Raw genomic sequence first — 14,059 nt, forward strand, 5'->3', positions numbered from 1 at the left:
GGACATGGAACAACAGACTGGTTCCAAATAGGAAAAGGAGTATGTCAAGGCTGTATATTGTCACCCTGCTTATTTAACTTATATGCAGAGTACATCATGAGAAACGCTGGACTGGAAGAAACACAAGCTGGAATCAAGATTGCTGGGAGAAATATCAATAACCTCAGATATGCAGATGACACCACCCTTATGGCAGAAAGTGAAGAGGAACTAAAAAGCCTCTTGATGAAAGTGAAAGAGGAGAGTGAGAAAGTTGGCTTAAAGCTCAACATTCAGAAAATGAAGATCATGGCATCTGGTCTCATCACTTCATGGGAAATAGATGGGGAAACAGTGGAAACAGTGTCAGACTTTATTTTTCTGGGCTCCAAAATCACTGCAGATGGTGACTGCAGCCATGAAATTAAAACATGCTTACTCCTTGGAAGGAAAGTTTTGACCAACCTAGATAGCATATTCAAAAGCAGAGACATTACTTTGCCAACAAAGGTCCGTCTAGTCAAGGCTATGGTTTTTCCTGTGGTCATGTATGGATGTGAGAGTTGGACTGTGAAGAAGGCTGAGCACCGAAGAATTGATGCTTTTGAACTGCAGTATTGGAGAAGACTCTTGAGAGTCCCTTGGACTGCAAAAAGATCCAATCAGTCCATTCTGAAGGAGATCAGCCCTGCGATTTCTTTGGAAAGAATGATGCTAAAGCTGAAACTCCAGTACTTTGGCCACCTCATGCGAAGAGTTGACTCATTGGAAAAGACTCTGATGCTGGGAGGGATTGGGGGCAGGAGGAGAAGGGGACGACAGAGGATGAGATGGCTGGCTGGCATCACTGACTCGATGGACGTGAGTCTGAGTGAACTCCGGGAGTTGGTGATGGACAGGGAGGCCTGGCGTGCTGCCATTCATGGGGTCGCAAAGAGTCGGACACGACTGAGTGACTGAACTGAACTGAACTGAACTGAGGTGGCCTCCACTGAACATAGAGTTGCCTATTCACTGGACTGTCCAGGTTATTTCTGTAGGTACAATTTTTTTTTTAACTTATTTATTTTTAAGTGAAGGGTACTTGCTTTACAGTATTGCATTGGTTTCTACCAAATATCAACATGAATCAGCCGTAGGTTTACCCATGCTTCTCCCACCTGAACATCTCTCCTACATCCCTCCCAATATCACCCCTCTAGGTTGTTACCCAGCCCCTGATTAGAGTTCCCTGAGTCAGACAGCAAATTCCCATTGGCTATCTCTTTTACATATGGTAATGTATATTTCCACTTTACTCTCTCCATACATCCCTCTCCTTCCTCCCCCACTAGCCTTGTCCATAAGTCTGTTCTCTATGTCTGTGTCTTTATTGCTGCTCTGCAAATAGGTTGATCTGTATTATCTTTCTAGATTCCACATATGTGCATTAGTATTTGATATTTGTTTTTCTCTTTTTGACGTAATTCATTCTGTATAATAGGCTCTAGTTCATCTACCTCATTAAAGGGAAAGGGAAGTCGTTCAGTCGTGTCCGACTCTTTGTGACCCCATGGGCTGTAGACTACCAGGCTCCTCCATCCATGGAGTTTTCCAGGCAAGAGTACTGGAGAGGGGTGCCATTTTCTTCTCCAGGGAATCTTGCCTACCCAGGGATTGAACCTGGGTCTCCCGCATTGCAGGCAGACACTTTACCATCTGAGCCATGAGGGAAGCCCATCCACCTCGTTAGGGCTGACTCAAATGCATTCCTTTTAATGGCTGAGTAATATTTCATTGTATATATATACCACCACTTCTTTTTCTTTTTAGTTAATTTATCTATTTTAATTGGAGGCTAATTACTTTATAATATTTTAGTGGTTTTTGCCATACATTGACATGAATCAGCCATGGGTGTACATGTGTTCTCCATCCTGAACCCCCTCCCCATCCCATCCCTCAGGGTCATCCCAATGCACCAGCCCTGAGCACCCTGCCTCATGCATTGAACTTGGAATGGTGATCTGTTTCACATATGGTAATATACGATTCATTGCTATTCTCTCAAATCATCCCACCTTCACCTTCTCCCACAGAGTCCAAAAGTCTGTTCTTTATCTCTGTGTCTCTTTTGGTGTCTCAAATACAGGGTTATCATTACCATCTTTCCAAATATCATATATATGTGTTAGTATACTGTATTGGTGTTTTTCTTTCTGACTACTTCACTGTGTATAATAGGCTCCAGTTTCATCCAACTCATTAGAACAGATTCAAATGCATTCTTTTTAATGGCTGAATAATATCCCATTGTATATACCTACCATGGCTTTCTTATCCATTTGTCTGCTGATAGACATCTAGGTTGTTTCCATGTCCTGCCTATTGTAAACAGTGCTGTGATGAACATTTGGGTACATGTGTCTCTTTCAATTCTGGTTTATTCTAGTTCTGTGAAAAATACCATTGGTAGCTTGATAGGGATTGCATTGAATCTGTAGATCGCTTTGGATAGCATACTCATTTTCACTATATTGATTCTTCTGATCCACAAACATTGTATATTTCTCTGTCTATTTGTGTCATCTTTGATTTCTTTCATCAGTGTTTTATAGTTTTCTATATACAGACCTTAGTTTCTTTAGGTAGATTTATTCCTAAGTATTTTATTCTTTTCATCGTAATGGTGAATGGAATTTTTGCCTTAGTTTCTCTTTCTGTTTTCTCATTGTTAGTGTATAGGAATGCAAGGATTTCTCTGTGTTAATTTTATATCCTACAACTTTACTGTATTCATTGATTAGCTCTAGTAATTTTCTGGTGGTGTCTTTAGGGTTTTCTATGTAGAGGATCATGTCATCTGCAAGCAGTGAGAGTTTTTCTTCTTTTCCAATCTGGATTCCTTTTATTTCTTTTTCTTCTCTGATTGCTGTGGCTAAAACTTCCAAAACAATGTTGAATAGTAGTGGTGAGAGTGGGCACCATTGTCTTGTTCTTGACTTTAGGGCAAATGCTTTCAATTTTTCTCCATTTAAGATAATGTTTGCTGTGGGTTTATTAGATATGGTTTTTATTATTTTGTGGTATGTTCCTTCTATGCCTGGTTTCTGGAGGGTTTTTTTTTTTTTTTTAATCATAAATAAATGTTGAATTTTATCAAAGGCTTTCTCTGCATCTATTGAAATAATTATATGTTTTTTATCTTTCAGTTTGTTAATGTGGTGTATCACATTGATTGATTTGTGAATATTAAAGAATCCTTGCATCCCTGGGATAAAGCCCACTGGGTTACGATATATGATCTTTTTAATATGTTGTTGGATTCTGTTTGCTAGAACTTTGTTGAGGATTTTTGCATCTATGTTTGTCAGTGATATTGGCCTGTAGTTTTCTTTTTTGTGGCATCTTTGTCTGGTTTTGGTATTAGGGTGATGGTGGCCACATAGAAAGTGTTTGGAAGTTTACCTTCCTCTTCAATTTTCTGGAAGAGTTTGAGTAGACTAGGTGTTAGCTCTTTTCTAAATTTTTGGTAGAATTCACCTGTGAAGTCATCTGGTCCTAGGCTTTTGTTTGCTGGAAGATTTTTGATTTCAGTTTCAATTTCTGTGCTTGTGATGGGTCTGTTAAGATTTTCTATTTCTTCCTGGTTCAGTTTTGGAAAGTTATACTTTTCTAAGAATTTGCCCATTTCTTCCAAGTTGCCCACTTTATTGTCATATGGTTGCTGATAGTAGTCTCTTATGATCCTTTGTATTTCTGTGTTGTCTGTTGTGATTTATCCGTTTTCACTTTTAATTTTGTTAATTTGATTCTTCTCCCTTTTTTCCTTGACGAGTCTGGCTAATGGTTTGTCTATTTTATTTATCTTCTCAGAGAACTAGCTTTTAGTTTTGTTGATTTTTGCTATAGTGTCCTTTGTTTCTTTTTCATTTATTTCTGCCCTAATTTTTATGATTTATTTCCTTCTACTAACCCTGGGGTTCGTCATTGTTTCTTTTTCTAGTTGCTTTAGGTGTAAAGTTAGGTTATTTATTTGATTTTTCTCTTGTTTCTTGAGGTAAGCTTGTATTGCTGTGAACCTTCCCCTTTGCACTGCTTTTACTGAATCCCATGGGTTTTGGGTTGTGGTGTTTTCATTTTCATTTGTTTCTATGAATATTTTTATTTCTTTTTTTTAATTTCTTCCATGATTTGTTATTCAGAAGCATGTTGTTTAGCCTCCATATATTTGTATTTTTAATAGTTTTTTTTTTCCCCCTGTAGTTGACATCTAATCTTACTGCATTGTGATCAGAAAGGATGCTTGAAATGATTTGAATTTTTTTTTTTTTTTTTGAATTTACCAAGGCTATATTTATGGCCCAGGATGTGATCTATCCTGGAGAATGTTCTGTGTGCTCTTGAGAAAAACATGAAATTCATTGTTTTGGGGTGAAATGTCCTAAAGATATCAATTAGGTCTAACTGGCCCATTGTATGATTTAAAGTTTGTGTTTCCTTGCTAATTTTCTGTTTGGTTGATCTAACCATAGGTGTGAATGGGGTATTAAAACTCCCACTATTATTGTGTTACTGTTAATTTCCCCTTTATTCCTTGTTAGCATTTGTCTTACATATTGTGGTGCTCCTATGTTGGGTGTATATATATTTATAATTGTTATATCTTTTTCTTGGACTGATCCTTTATCATTATGTAGTATCCTTCTTTGTCTCTTTTCACGGCCTTTATTTCAAAGTCTATTTTATCTGATATGAATATTGCTACTCCTGCTTTCTTTTTGTCTCCATTTGCATGAAATATCTTTTTCCAGCCCTTCACATTCAGTCTGTATGTGTCCCTTGGTTTGAGGTGGGTCTCTTGTAGACAGCATATATATAGGGGTCTTTTTTTTGTATCCATTCAGCCAGTCTTTGTCTTTTTGTTGGGGCTTTCAACCTATCTACATTTAAGGTAATTATTGATAAGTATGATCCCACTGCCATTTATTTTGTTGTTTTGGGTTCGAGTTTATAAACCTTTTCTGTGTTTCCTATATAGAGAATATTCTTTAGCAGTTATTGGAGAGACGGTTTGGTGGTGCTGAATTCCCAGCTTTTGCTTGTCTGTAAAGCTGTTGAATTCTCCTTCATATTTTAATGAGATCCTTGATGAGTATAGCAATCTTGATTGTAGGTTTTTCTCTTTCATCACTTTAAGTATGTCCTGCCACTCCCTTCTGGCCTGAAGAGTTTCTATTGAAAGATTAGTTGTTATCCTAATGGGGATGTTATTTGTTGCTTTTTCCTTGCTGCTTTTAATATTTACTCTTTGTGTCTGATCTTCATTAGCTTGATTAATATGTGTCTTGGGGTCTTTATCCTTGGGTTTATCCTGTTTGGGACTCTCTGGGTTTTTTGACTTGGCTGGCTATTTCCTTCCCCATTTTAGGGAAGTTTTCAACTATTATCTCCTCGAGTATTTTCTCTTGGCCTTTCTTTTTGTTTTCTTCTTCTGGGACTCCTATGGTTCGAATGTTGGGCATTTAATATTGTCCCAGAGGTCTTTGAAGTTGTGCTCATTTCTTGTAGTTCTTTTTTTCTTTTTCCCTCTCTGCTTCATTGATTTCTATCATTCTATCCTTCACCTCACCTATCCTATCTTCTGCCTCAGTTATTCTACTGTTGGTTTCCTCCAGAATGCTTTTGATCTCAGTTATTGCATTATTCATTATTGACTGACTCTTCTTTATTTCTTCTAGGTCTTTGTTAAACATTTCTTGCATCTTCTCAATCCTTGTCTCTAGTCTATTTATCTGTAACTCCATTTTGTTTTCAAGATGTTGGACCATCTTTACTATCATTATTGTGAATTCTCCCTATCACCATCTCTTTGGTTTGATGGGCATTTATGTGTTCCTTTACCTGCTGCATATTTCTCTGCCTTTTAATTTTGTTTAGATTGCTGTGTTTGGGGTGGCCTTTCTGTAGGCTGGAAGTTTGTGGTTCCTCTTTATTGTGAAGCTAGCTCCCTGTGGGTGGGGTTGGACAAGTGGTTTGTCAAGGTTTCCTGGTTAGGTGTTGGGACCAGCTCAACAACAAACTGACATGATGGAGTGGTGCTGCAGAAGAATAAAGAAAAGTAAGACTCAGAAATAAGGTGAGGATCAGGGGGCTGAAGCCATTTGCAGGCAAAAGCCAAGATCCTGATCCTTGCAGGCTTTTTATTGCTAACATCTACTTCCTTTTGTGTGCTCTAAAGATATCTGTTTTTTACAATTTCAGATTGGGGATAACGATATACAATGCACAGTCCTCAATGTCAAACCTTCAGGCATGTCATGACTATGTTTAGCCCTTCAGCTAGTGACGACCTTTCTCAGCAACTCCCTCAAGGCTCTGGTCATGAGAACAGTCACTAATATTTTTCCATCAATCACATCACTACTTCAGCATCTTGTTTTCAAGATGTTTTTCCACGATGTACTTTTTACTGCTCCCAGCCCTTCGTCTGGGGGTCATGAGAAACTCATTCTTATTTTTCAAAGAAGCCTTGTTAATTATAGTATAGGCCTGTGCATAGCATATTCCCTATATGCCCCCCCCCCTTTTTAGAAGCTTATTTTTAATGATTATTGTTGATCATAGAAGCCAAAGTGATAGTCACTAATTGCTGTTGTTGTCCATCGACTTTCTTGGTAATTCACTGCCAGACTATGAAGAAACAGAAAAAAAGACATATAAAAATTAACATAAAACCAGCCATTTATCCTCTGATAGTTGTCAAGTGTGGAATGGGATTTAATTGAGAAACCCCATTTGCTGCTGCTTCTAGCAGATTAGATCCTTGCAAAAGGTGTAGTTTCTGAGAGAAAGTTTCCATAATCTCTTGTTGTAAATTATTAATATCCAGAGATATATTACCTTGATTTAAGAGGTGTTGTTTAACTTTGTCTCAATGAAGTGAAGATTCATTATATTTGTGAGGAGTGACACAAAAAGAAGTTATGTGCCAATCACACTTAAGACGAATCTGTTTTTGCATACTATTTACTCAATCACCTAGTATAACAACCTTTGTAAATCAGCCATTTGTGCAGTGAATTTTCCATCTGTTTTTCTCTAGGTAGACCAAAGAACATCAGAGTCTTTATGCCATTCTTGCACAAAGTGTGCAGTCTGTTCACTCTGAAGTAATGCCACTCCTGCTACAGCTGCTCTAGTAGCTATAGCAATAATTCCTAAAATGGCAGCAATTAACAGTCCAATAAACCGTTTAGTGCGTTTTAACACTTTCTTAAGGATTTCTTCTGCAATATAGACTGTGGGGGTATCCTGCCATGGTCTATTCATTTTTACAGGAAGCCATACTCCAGATCTGATTTTTAGAACATATAGAGAATAGTCATTCTGAAACTGGAGAGAATAATTGATACAAGTGTAAAAGGAACAACTTTGACAAGTAAGTAACCCAGAAGAGACATTATAAAAAGTAGGTCTTATCAAAAATACAAAAGGTAAATGAACAGATGCTTTAATCCAATGGGTTGAATTTTTATCAAACTGTAAGGAATGACCAGATACTATTGAATTAAATTGCCCCTTCCATGCTGTTATGAGTTGGAAGGCAGCTGATATTTTCCACAATTCTGAATGTAAAGGCATATAAGGTAATTTAGGCAAGGGAGGGGAGAAACTCCCTCCATGCCAATATATAGAGCTAATAACAATGTTATTGATGGAATCTAAAGCTGAAACTCCAGTACTTTGGCCACCTCATGCAAAGAGTTGACTCATTGGAAAAGACTCTGATTCTGGAAAGGATTGGGGGCAGGAGGAGAAGGGAACGACAGAGGATGAGATGGCTGGATGGCATCACTGACTCAATGGACGTGAGTTTCAGTGAACTCCAGGAGTTGGTGATGGACAGGGAGGCTTGATGTGCTGCAATTCATGGGGTCTCAAAGAGTCAGACACGACTGAGCGACTGAACTGAACTGAATGTATTGTTTAATGATACAGGTAAATCCAAATTATTATTTTTGTCGAAAGGATCTCCTTTGGGACTCCAATCAGTAACTTCTCCATCAGAAGTATTGGCCATAATATGTCCAGTATTAGCTTTACATAATTTCCATTGTACCCAATGCTCTATTCCAGATTTTATCGAAATAATACAGTTAGGTAGATGGGGTGGAAACATAGTAGTATTTTCTCCTGTGATATTAAAGGAAATGTCTCTAACAAAAAAAATGAGTTTTGTTCCTTTGAAGTTCTTTAACTATAGATAACCAACTTTGTAATCCTCTTTTAAGACAGTGAGTTTCCACTCCCATACATATAGGGGTAAGATCTGGTCCCACAGTATAATTAACAGTAACATTTGAAAGTTGTCAGGCCTCTTCTTCTATTTTTAAAGGAAGGCTTGGGTCAAAAGAGCTGGGTAACCAAGAAGAGTCATTTATGAAAATTGGAACAGAAGAATCCTCCCACATAATTGGCCTTAATAGGGGAGGATTGGGCACAGATGGGGAAACAGTGGAAACAGTGTCAGACTTTATTTTTTGGGGCTCCAAAATCACTGCAGATGGTGATTGCAGCCATGAAATTAAAAGACGCTTACTCCTTGGAAGGAAAGTTATGACCAAACTAGATAGCATATTCAACAGCAGAGACATTACTTTGCCAACAAAGGTCCATCTAGTCAAGGCTATGGTTTTTCCTGTGGTCATGTATGGATGTGAGAGTTGGACTGTGAAGAAGGCTGAGCGCTGAAGAATTGATGCTTTTGAACTGTGGTGTTGGAGAAGACTCTTGAGAGTCCCTTGGACTGCAAGGAGATCCAACCAGTCCATTCTGAAAGAGATCAGCCCTGGGATTTCTTTGGAGGGAATAATTCTAAAGCTGAAACTCCAGTACTTTGGCCACTTCATGCGAAGAGTTGACTCATTGGAAAAGACTCTGATGCTGGGAGATGCTGGGAGGGATTTGGGGCAGGAGGAGAAGGGGACAACAGAGGATGAGATGGCTGGATGGCATCACTGACTCGATGGACGTGAGTCTGAGTGAACTCCGGGAGTTGGTAATGGACATGGAGGCCTGGCGTGCTGTGATTCATGGGGTCGCAAAGAGTCGGACACAACTGAGCGACTGAACTGAGCACATATGCCCAATAAGTATGACTGGCACCTACCATGGTAGTTACCACAGATAACATAGCCAAGAACAAGGTAGCTGAGGTCAAAGGCTGTCCCTGTTCTTTGACCAATTTTTTCTATTCAATGATCAATTTCTTCAATTGACCCCAAGTGGGCGGTTTGGCTTTGTTGGTCCATGGAGCTGGTTCAGGGCAGTTGCTGATCATCAGTCTTGTTACCCCATCACTGGCAGCTCTCCAGGAGGATTGATGTCAAACCATGTCCTCTTCTTTCCTTACTTTGACATGCCTTCCTGGTATCCAATGGTGTTGTCCATCATCTGAAATGACAAGAGTGTAACCTTGTCCTTTCTTAAGTCTAAAGCCCTTACACCAATTATTCATAGCATTTTCCAACCATACAGGAGTATTATCTGCAATCATTTTCACTAAGTATAATTTTCACTAAGAATGGTGTTCTGAAAATGCACTGTTGCTGCTGATGTTGTATGATCCAATTGTAAATCCAAAAAAATTAAAGTAAATTAGCTTGGACTAATTTCTATTTTGGTGTCATCAATATGCCATACTTTTCTCCCCCTTTCTGTTTAAATAGCATATTTTTTAGAGTGTGATGAGTGCGTTCAAGACCACAATGAGTGGTCTTGAGAATTATATGGAATACCTGTAGAATGAGAAATATTCCAATCAGATAAAATTTTTGCAAAACCATGACTCACATATGCAGGGCCATTATCAATTTTAACATGTTTTGGTAGGCCCATGTAAGAAAAGGCCTGCAAAAAACGTGAGATAACATGAGCAGATGTTTCTTCAGAATGAGCAGAAGCATAAATCATGCATGAATATGTATCCACAGAAACATGAACAGCTCCTAAACGTCCAAAAGAAGGGACATGAGTAACATCAGTCTGCCAAATATTGGGATAAAGGCCTCTGGGATTAACCCCTGTAGCTGTAGGAATGTGGTGAGTAAGAGTACACATAGGGCAGGCAGAAACAATATTTCTGGCCTCTTGTCTGGATAATTGAAATTTATTCATCAAGCCATGTATATTTATATATGCGAGTTGATGAAATTCATAAGAAGTAAGAAAAGCAATTAACAAAGAGTTGATGGAATCATTGCCCTTTGCCAACGGTCCAGGCAACTTAGAATGAGATCTGATATGTATAATGTAAAAAGGGGCAGAACAAAGCCTTAATATATTTTGTAATTGAGATAACATTGTAATAATAGATGATTTAGAAGAAGCCTTTGGTAGAGATATGGTTTCAATAATTTGTGTTATCTGTATAGCATATTGAGAATCTGATATAATATTTAAAGCTGTAGAAACATTCTGTAATAAGGTAGCAATAGCCTTTAATTCATCTTGTTGAACAGAGGCTAGGGTAGACTGACAAACCTTTGTTGTGGATACAGTATAACCGGCTTTGAGAGTTTTATTTATGTCAGTAAAATACATGGGGGCATTAGCAAGAAGAATTGTTTTAGTAATAATAGGAATTACCTATTTGTGTTTAGCAGCAATAGTAATCAAAGGTGACTTTGGAAAATGGTTATGAACCTCACCTATGAAATCAGCAATGGCAATTTGCCAATCCATACTGGTAACAAATAATCTATGGATTTGATTATTAGTGAAAGGAAAAACAACTTCACATGGATCATAATCAGAAAGTTGTATACATCTGGATCTCATTTTTGAAATAAGAAAGGAAATAAACATGTAAGTAGTCATTATTTTCTTAGGAGTGTGGAATAAAATTTCCCATTCCAGGATACCCTGCAATTGTCATAATATTCCTGTAGGAAAATCTAAAGCAGGAAGAATAAGTAAAGAAATTGGCACAGTCAGATCTACTTGTTTAAGTTGTCTTTGTTGTATAGCTTGATTTACAAGATCCAATTTCTGTTTAGCCTGTTCTGTTAGTATACAGGGTTTGTTTAAATCAAATTCTCCTTGTAGGATTTGAAATATATGTGTTAAGGAATGGTTGGGAATTCCTAAAGATGGTTGTAACCAATTTATATCTCCTAATAATTTCTGAAAATCATTTAAAATTTTCAAGGAATCAGTTCAAATTTGTATTTTTTTGTGGTTTAATAATATTTCTTTGCGATATATATCCTAAATAGGTATATGGTTCCTGCTTTTGTGATTTATCAACAGCAATATATAACCCATATTCTTTTAATTTAATCTCTGTATTTAAGAAAATGCATTGAAGTTCCTCAGCAAAAGGAAAAGCTAGAATAATATCATTCATACAGTGGATAATATAAGCATGAGGGAATTGTTTTCTAATAAATTTAGTGGTTGGGAGATGTATAATTGACATAATGTAGGACTATTAAGCATTCCTTGTGGCAATACCTTCCAGTAATACCGAGACCCTGGTTTTTTATTATTAAATGACAGTATAGTAAAAGCAAAATGGAGAGCATTAGATTCTTGTAGAGGAATAGTATAAAAACAATCTTTAAGATCAATGATTTTTACTTTCCAATTTCATGGTATCATAGAAGGTGACAGAATGCCTGGTTGTAAAGCACCGGTAGGTTTGATTATAGCATTAATTTTTCTTAAATCAGTTAACATTCTCCTTTTCCCGGATTTCTTCTTAATAACAAAGACAGGAGAATTCCAAGGACTAGTAGTTGAGGTAATATGATTAAGAGATAATTGTTCCTCTACTAGCTGTTCAAGAGCCTGTAACTTTTCATGTGATAGGGGCCACTGCTCTGTCCAAGTAGGCTCATCAGATTTCCATGTCAACTTAAGTGCTGTTTTTGTTGTTTGGGAGTGGCCTCCACTAAAAAACCTGTGTATTTTGAACAGGATTGTATCCCATATTTACCATAATTTTTTTAGCTTGAGAAGCTATAGTAGGAATTGTTACATAAGCTGTCCATTGCACCAATAGATCTCACCCCCATAAATTAATAGGGATATCTGCAACCAAAGGTTGTAAAGTTGAAGGTTGTTGTTTGGGGCCTGAACGGGTCAAAATATTAGTACTTTTTTGAATATTTTGCATAGTTCCAATTCCTGATGCTGGGAAAGATTGAGGGCAGGAGGAGAAGGGGATGACAGAGGATGAGATGGCTGGATGACATCGCCGACTCCATGCACATGAATTTGGGTGAACTCCGGGAGTTGGTGATGGACAGGGAGGCCTGGTGTGCTGTGATTCATGGGGTTGCAGAGAGTTGGACATGACTGAGTGAACTGAACTAAATAATGAATGATGTTGAACATCTTTTCAGGTAATTATTAGCCATCTGTATCTTTTCTTTGGAGAAATGTCTGCTTAGGTCTTTTGCCCACTTTTTGATTGGGTTATTTGTTTTTTCTGGTATTGATTTGTATAAGCTGCTTGTATATTTTTGAAATTAACCCTTTGTCACTTGTTTCATTTGCTATTATTTTTTCCCATTCTGAGGGTTGTCTTTTCACCTTGTTTATAGTTTCCTTTACTGTGCAAAATCTTCTAAATTTACTTAGGTCCCATTGTTAATTTATTTTTTTATTTCCATTACTGTAGAAGGTGGGTCATAGAGGATCTTGCTGTGATTTATGTCATAGTGTTCTGCCTATGTTTTCCTCTAAGATTCTATAGTTTATGGTCTTATATTTAGATCTTTAATCCATTTTGAGTTTATCTTTGTGTATGGTGTTAGGAAGTATTTTAATTTCATTCTTTTACATGTAACTATCCAGTTTTCCCAGCAGCACTTATTGAGGAAATTATCTTTGCCCCATTGTATATTCTTGCGTCCTTTGTCAAAAATAAGGGTACCAGTGATTTTGTTAGTGCCCTCATTACAAAGATGTAGAAGTTTTGCTTACTCTAAGCTTACTTGTACTGTAGGCAGTGTTGTTTTTAATGAATATTTTGGCAGAATGCATCATTTTTCAGGAACAGGTATATTGCATTATAATAGAAATCCTGTACTTTGTTTATACTTCAGTTCAGTTCAGTCACTCAGTCGTGTCCAACTCTTTGTGACCCCATGAATTGCAGCACGCCCAGCCTTCCTGTCCATCATCAACTCCCAGAGTTCACTCAAACTCATGTCCATCGAGTCAGTGATGCCATCCATCCATTTCATCCTCTGTCGTCCCCTTTTCCTCCTGCCCCTAATCCCTCCCATCATCAGAGTCTTTTCCAATGAGTCAACTCTTCACATGAGGTGGCCAAAATACTGGAGTTTCAGCTTTAGCATCATTCCTTCCAAAGAACACCCAGGACTGATCTCCTTTAGAATGGACTGGTTGGATCTCCTTGCAGTCCAAGGGACTCTCAAGAGTCTTCTCCAACACCACAGTTCAAAAGCATCAATTCTTCAGCGCTCAGCTTTCTTCACTGTCCAACTCTCACATCCATACATGACCACTGGAAAAACCATAGCCTTGACTTGACAGACCTTTGTTGACAAAGTAATGTCTCTGCTTTTAAATATGCTATCTAGTTTGGTCATAACTTTCCTTCCAAGGAGTAAGCGTCTTTTAATTTCATGGCTGCAATCACCATCTGCAGTGATTTTGGAACCCCCCCCCAAAAAAGTCTGCCACTGTTTCCACTGTTTCCCCATCTATTTGCCATGAAGTGATGGGACCAGATGCCATGATCTTAGTTTTCTCAATGTTGAGCTTTAAGCCAACTTTTTCACTCTCCTCTTTCACTTTCATCAAGAGGCTTTTGAGTTCCTCTTCACTTTCTGCCATAAGGGTGGTGTCATCTGCATATCTGAGGTTATTGATATTTCTCCCTGCAATCTTAATTCCAGCTTGTGCTTCCTCCAACCCAGCGTTTCTCATGATATACTCTGCATATAAGTTAAATAAGCAGGGTGACAATATACATACTTAGTGGATACTTAATAAATGCTGACAGATTTTTTATAATTAAATACATCACAAGAATTTTAAAAAGTGATTTCAAGGAATGACTGTA

The 14,059-nt window shown here is 37.7% G+C and overlaps 1 protein-coding gene across 1 annotated transcript in view; it reads left to right on the plus strand.

Annotated features, from left to right (window-relative positions):
* The window catches only part of LOC100337053 (ATP-binding cassette sub-family C member 4), a 1,051,816-nt gene that overhangs the window by 159,893 nt on the left and 877,864 nt on the right, over nucleotides 1–14,059 (plus strand). The gene's annotated exons all lie outside the window — the stretch shown is intronic.

Source organism: Bos taurus, chromosome 12 (assembly GCF_002263795.3).
Source record: "Bos taurus isolate L1 Dominette 01449 registration number 42190680 breed Hereford chromosome 12, ARS-UCD2.0, whole genome shotgun sequence".
In the NCBI taxonomy this organism is placed as follows: domain Eukaryota; kingdom Metazoa; phylum Chordata; class Mammalia; order Artiodactyla; family Bovidae; genus Bos; species Bos taurus.